Genomic DNA, 7,277 nt, shown 5'->3' with positions numbered 1-7,277 from the left:
TTTCGAGTGGAACATGAGATTTACACCTTTAGGGTTGGGGTCAAATCCTGCCTGTGGATTTTTGTGTGATAAGTTTGCATGGGTTTCCTCCTGCAGTCTAAATGCATTCAGTTTGGTACATGGATGTCTCTCTACTGCTTATTGTGTGTGTGTGTGTGTGTGTGTGTGTCCCCTGGGTCTCTTGCTGTTTGCCCTATGCTTGCATGAAGAGTCTCCACAATTCAGCCATTACCCTCTACTGGATACATGGTTATATACTGTACCCCCATCACATCTATGAATTTGACATTCGTGGGTCTGGTTATTGACTGGAGAGTTCAGGTGTTGTTAGCATTAACCTATTTAGTGGGTGAGGTTATATCTAAATGTTTAATATATTCATTTTAATTTTGTTTTTACTGTTAAATTGTACTGTTTATGTGCAAAAATTCACACAACAAAAACGGAAAATGGACTTTTACTAATATCAGCAGTTATGATTACTTGACTAAGTCCTGCCTCAGAATTTATTAATTACTTTTAAATTCTGAAGCATTTTGGACATTAATTTAGTTATATAACATTCCCAGTGGTATAATGTTTGGAAATGGAAATATTTTTGAAATGCATTATCTATTACATGATTAATTCTGGATACATTAAATACATTTATATAAGGATTGAAATAGTACAGAAGCAATATTGTTACATGATGGTCATTTTAATTTTTTATTTTATTTTATTTTGCACAAACAGGGTCCTAAGGGTGGCAAGGCTTGAGAGTGGAGAATTGTTCTGTGCATGTGTGAATGGGAAGAGGCCTGAGAGTGACACCTGTAGCCAGACATTACTGGGTGGTTCCATAAAATTATAATAGAGCTGAAAAATTCCTATGGCCTAGTGATGTTGTAGCGTAATGCATTACTCATGTGTTTGCGGTGATGCTGCTGTAAACACACCTACTGTGCTGCCAGTCATGTAAAAGTGTAGCACATAAAATTACACTTGACCAACTCTTTATGTTTATGCCAATTTGCTTTTAAGGAAGACCTACAATTTGCCAAGTGAAAGATTTTGCTTTTATGAAAAAAGGAGAAAAGCGAAAATAGCATTTAGAATCTGATTATCAGAAAGTAATGGATTTGGAGTTATGCTTTCAATTTTTTTTTTTACTGCAGTACCAGTTAGATATGTGTTTAGCTAACCAAAATAGGCTAAGGAAAGCAAAGAAGCCTCTTATCATTGTCAGTACTACAGACTTCATGATGTTGTTTACTAATCCCCTGTATGGTGTGTGCATCAGGACATTGTCAGAAGTTCTAAGACATCAGACAAAATGGCATCATACACCAGAATAAATAGCAATGTGTTTTGGAAACAGCTGTCATGTTTAAGGTGTCGTACACCAGGTCAGTCATTATGGGATGGCTAGTAGAAAATGATGGCATTTTGTCTGATATTTGAGAACTTACACTGATGTCTGAGAATGTCCTAATATGCACAACGCACCCCTGTTAATCTCAGGGTTGCCAGCTCCAATCTTGAGACAAATCTCTATTATTCCATCATAAACCTAAAATTAGCTACATCTGAAGAATTTGGACAGTTTGTAAACCCTGCAGACTAGCTATTTACAAGATAATAAAGCTGCTACCTACATGTAAATGCGAGTGCAGACTTGTCTCGAATTGAAAATCTCATGCCAGCCAGCTGACCAAAGTTGGCAAGCCTAAAAACCCCTGAAGGTGACTATTAAAGAGACTACAACAGTGGGAATGTCGTTATAGGAACCTCCTGGGAGTTTGATTTGGCAATAGGTAACAATGACAGGATTGGGGAACATATACAGGAGAGGCACATAGATATACTGTACACTCATTAACGACGAGAAGCAGGTTTAGCGAGTAGCACACATTACGAATCGCAGAGGATATAACACAGGTGCGGGTAATTTTGAGAGCGAAGGAAGAAGCTAATATGACGGCCAACAGAGACCTCTGCTGGCCGAACTGGAACATGACAGAGACATATCATGACACTTACCTGATACCGGAGGTCATATTTATGGCCACATACACTCACCTAAAGGATTATTAGGAACACCTGTTCAATTTCTCATTAATGCAATTATCTAATCAACCAATCACATGGCAGTTGCTTCAATGCATTTAGGGGTGTGGTCCTGGTCAAGACAATCTCCTGAACTCCAAACTGAATGTCAGAATGGGAAAGAAAGGTGATTTAAGCAATTTTGAGCGTGGCATGGTTGTTGGTGCCAGATGGGCCGGTCTGAGTACTTCACAATCTGCTCAGTTACTGGGATTTTCACGCACAACCATTTCTAGGGTTTACAAAGAATGGTGTTCAAAGGGAAAAACATCCAGTATGCGGCAGTCCTGTGGGCGAAAGTGGCTTGTTGATGCTAGAGGTCAGAGGAGAATGGGCCGACTGATTCAAGCTGATAGAAGAGCAACTTTGACTGAAATAACCACTTGTTACAACCGAGGTATGCAGCAAAGCATTTGTGAAGCCACAACACGCACAACCTTGAGGCGGATGGGCTACAACAGCAGAAGACCCCACCGGGTACCACTCATCTCCACTACAAATAGGAAAAAGAGGCTACAATTTGCACGAGCTCACCAAAATTGGACAGTTGAAGACTGGAAAAATGTTGCCTGGTCTGATGAATCTTGATTTCTGTTGAGACATTCAAATGGTAGAGTCAGAATTTGGCTTAAACAGAATGAGAACATGGATCCATCACGCCTTGTTACCAATGTGCAGGCTGGTGGTGGTGGTGTAATGGTGTGGGGGATGTTTTCTTGGCACACTTTAGGCCCCTTAGTGCCAATTGGGCATCGTTTAAATGCCACGGCCTACCTGAGCATTGTTTCTGACCATGTCCATCCCGTTATGACCACCATGTACCCATCCTCTGATGGCTACTTCCAGCAGGATAATGCACCATGTCACAAAGCTCGAATCATTTCAAATTGGTTTCTTGAACATGACAATGAGTTCACTGTACTACAATGGCCCCCAGAGTCACCAGATCTCAACCCAATAGAGCATCTTTGGGATGTGGTGGAACGGGAGCTTCGTGCCCTGGATGTGCATCCCACAAATCTCCATCAACTGCAAGATGCTATCCTATCAATATGGGCCAACATTTCTAAAGAATGCTTTCAGCACCTTGTTGAATCAATGCCACGTAGGATTAAGGCAGTTCTGAAGGCGAAAGGGGGTCAAACACCGTATTAGTATGGTGTTCCTAATAATCCTTTAGGTGAGTGTATGTATTGTATACTAGTAATAAATAACCTTACTCCAGTATGTATTTTTCCCATGCTAGATGCACTTGTCTGACCTGTGCACGCATGCCCTTCTTGAGACAAAATGTATGTTGCAGATTGTGCAGGTCCATTGGGCGTGAATGTGGGCTGCTGTATGTTAAGTTTGGGGTTGTTACCTTCCCTGTTTCAACTGTCTTACCGTAGTTGGGCAGCGCAGTATACTCAGGTACATGGGCCGGTCTCCTTGCATCCAGCTACATGACCAGAGTGAGTTTGGAGTCTCTCTGTGGTAACAGCCACGGTAACCGGGCTATCTATCCGCTGCAACGAGGAACTGAGCCAGCAGTTGTCCGAGAATTGATGGTTTCATTAGTTATTTAACAATTACCGGTAAATCGCACAGATTTCTCAAATGTTAACAACACCCGAACTCTCCGTGCCAGCACCCAAACAATTATGCACTGGCATGCATATATATCATTTACTTTTTTTTTTTTTTTACCCAAGACCACCGACATAAAAGCAATTAAAGTCACCCACTCCTTCCAACAGGGTGTAAAGAGCGTTACTTAACAGTCTAGGATTTTTGAATCGGCTTCTTTTATTACAATCTTACAAATGCGGGGTTTATATTTGAAGGAGAAACAGTGTTTGAGATTCGCGGTATGTCAGTTCCAACTATGCCGCTATAAAGTGATTGTCATTCTATGGCACCTTTTTGATTATAGGAGACTGACCAATCAGCACACAGCAAGAACTCAGTGCTCAAGTGAAATCCAGGTCCATTTAATTGAAACGGTAATTTACAATTCCTGTCCTAGCTCAGAGTGTCCTCCCTGACATGGATTATCTGGTCACCCTATATTCACTATAACAGCAGAGCTCATTGGACATGAATGTTGAAAATGATAAAGAACGGCATAGCTTATTAAGTGTTAATTTTGGAAAGCGGCAGAGGTGGTTGGCAGGAGACACACAGACAATCGACTTCCAGGTAGAGCTATCTGATCAGCAACAATAGCTAAAACTGCTGTTTTTAAACAACTTGGCTTCACTAAAGGGAGGATAGGAAACAGGAAGCAGGCATTCAACTTGAAATAGTTTTAGTGCTTTCATCTGTGAGGGATTATTTTTCCTGTCCTTTTTTGTGAAATGACGATGGAAAGCCTAAATACCTGTGTGTGATGGCCTGTTTCTTGTGTTGTTTTTGGGAAAGTCTTTGTAGCGATTGAGATCAAGCTAAAGGTTAAGGCTTAGTTTGAGGCCTAGGAGGAGCTCTGCTGTAATGTCCAACAAGAAGCAAAATGTTTCTTTGCAAAGTCAATGAAAGCACACTGTAAAATCCTTAGACACTGAAATACATAAAAACCTCATTACTTATATGCATTTTACTGCAAACTTAAACCACAATCCTAGCCCTAATTCCATGCCCAAACCTTGTTCTAGCTAAAACCCTAATGCCAACCCTAAGCCTATTAGCAACCCTGACCATAACTCTAAGATTAGATCACTAATTAGAGGACTGATTGGCTGAAGAGTCCTCACACCAGGGTTTGAACAGCTGACCTACAGGTTATCTGAAAAATCTGCATACACACCAGCAGATAAAATTACCCACCCCTGGCCTGAGCAGTTATCCTAATGCCAACCCTATCTGGATGCCTAATCTAGCCATATCTCTAATCCTAAATCAGAGAACTATAGGACATCCACACAACAGAGGAACATGCAAACTCCACACAGAGAGCAGGGGTATGAAGATATGAAGCCAGAGTAGGATTTGAACCCACACTCATGGATACATGTTACAACAGTGCAAGCCACTCTGTCACCTTATAAAGATACCCATCCATCCATTTTCCAAACCACTTATCCTTCTGGGTCACAGGGGGTCCAGAGCCTATCCTGGATGCTATGGGCAGAAGGTGGGGAACAACCCAGGACAGGGGGCCAGCTGTGAGTACTGACTGTGGGGGGGGGGGGGACCTGGAGTACATGGGGGAAACCCCACAACAACATGGGAGAACATGCAAACTCCACACACATGTAATCCAGGCAGAGACTTGAACCCAGGTCCCAGAGGTGTGAGGCAACAGTGCTAACCACTACACCACCATGCCACCCCACTTACAAAGATATGGATGACAAAATGACCATAGAAATGTATTTACAGTGTAGTATGTATTTAAATGTGTACATTTTTTACTACTGATTATCATTGTTATGACCCCAGCCACAATTGTTCTGTTCTGCCTTTCAAGATGTTTGTTTGAGGGTTTGTCTTTGTCCTACCATTTCATCACAGTGGCCCTTTCCCCAGTTGGCCAGTTCCCAATTTACAATTTCCTCAAATCTTCAAACAGTATCTTGGATTTGTTTTCTGTAACTTTAGTCTGTTGAGGATTGTGCTTTCATTGTTTTGTGTTGGAACATGCCTAACCTATTTGAATACTTAAATTATCTTGAAAATAGCTTATTTTGCACTGTAAATAGCTGGGAAAGTAGGAAGTGTGACAAGGCCTCTAAGCTAGCTGACTGCTAGGATCATTTCAGAGTTGAAAGTTAATGGCTGAGAAAGATACAATCCTTCTGGCATTCAGAGAGAGTACTTCAGAGCAACCATGTTGACGAGGACACTTCGTAAATTAGCCAGAACTTTGGAAGTCTTGACATTGGCTCTAATTTTACAGTGGGAATTCTGCCATATGGGTGTATTGACAGATGCATGTCATATATGGACATCTACTGACAAAAGAACTTGTTAGGTGCAACACCAACTGGTTGAATAGATGAGCTGAACAAGATTTGCAAGGCCAATGCCAGTATGTGTTAGACTTAGAGAGTGAGTTGAAGAGTGTAATACTCATGAGGCTGAGGACGACAAGTTATTGATGTCAATCCTTTGAAAGTGTGTTCATTAAACATGGTATGAGTGATCATACAACAGGAGATGGATCTAAATGTAATCTATTACTCCAATTGCCAGGGTCAGCCCCCGCCCTACCCTGCCCTTCGTGTCTGCTCCCCGTTTGGCCTGGAGGTGTTGCTGGGCATCTTGTTCACACTCCTGTCTCTTGTCTGTCAGCTCCAGTGTGCTATGCCTACTTCCCAGTCCACCGCACGGCTCAATGGGCTGAGTGTGTGGCTCAGAAACTGAGAGAACCCGCCAGTTGTGAGTTTGAGACTAGCTTGTAATTATTTTTTGCTTCTCTGTTTGGTTTGCCCTGTTTGTGTCCTGTTTAGTTCCTTGCTGGCTAGTTTCAACTATTTTGGCTAGCTCAGTTAATTTAAGAATTTACATAATTTCATTTACATTTTTGGCCAGCATTTGATATTGAATGGGTGGTTAAAGGGTAAGAAGGGTAAAGGGTTAAAGTGGAATTCAAGTTATGCAGATACAGGCTATCATATAATTTTGCATCTCTCCATCTCAAATATTTTCTTAGTGATGTGATATTTCATACGTTGCACCTTTTGTCCCTGGAGAACGTTATTTCATCTCATCGTGTGCTTTAATATATGTGGCTGAGATTACAATAAAGCTCTACTGCTACTACTACTACTATTTCAATGTTATAATCAACTCAATTAGTGTAAATTCACCGGTCACCCCAAGAGTTGTACCTAGCATGTTCATTCTGTTTGGTGCTTCTGTCCTATATGACGTCAGCAGAATTAAACTTTTCTTTTAGAAAGCGTCCTTCCCAACATAACTACCCCAGAGGGCTTTAGCCATGCATGCACATGCATATTGTGCAAGTGGGCAAAGCCAGAAAGACAAAGCAGATGAACAAACCACTTCATGTTGGACAAGCGTGGGGGCGGGGAGGGTACTTCAGGGGAGTCAAAGTTTCACTGGCTATTCTGGGCACCGTAAACATACCAGTTTACACTGGACCTGGATCCCCGACTTACTGTACAGACATCCAGTTAAGCTGCTGGAGTTTATTCGGCGTTTCTCACCATATCTTGCCATTGTGATGTGGTGGGGAACCATGTTTG

The sequence above is a fragment of the Paramormyrops kingsleyae genome, chromosome 1 (assembly GCF_048594095.1).
Source record: "Paramormyrops kingsleyae isolate MSU_618 chromosome 1, PKINGS_0.4, whole genome shotgun sequence".
Classification (NCBI taxonomy): Eukaryota; Metazoa; Chordata; class Actinopteri; order Osteoglossiformes; family Mormyridae; genus Paramormyrops; species Paramormyrops kingsleyae.
Note: the sequence above shows the minus strand (reverse complement) of the source record.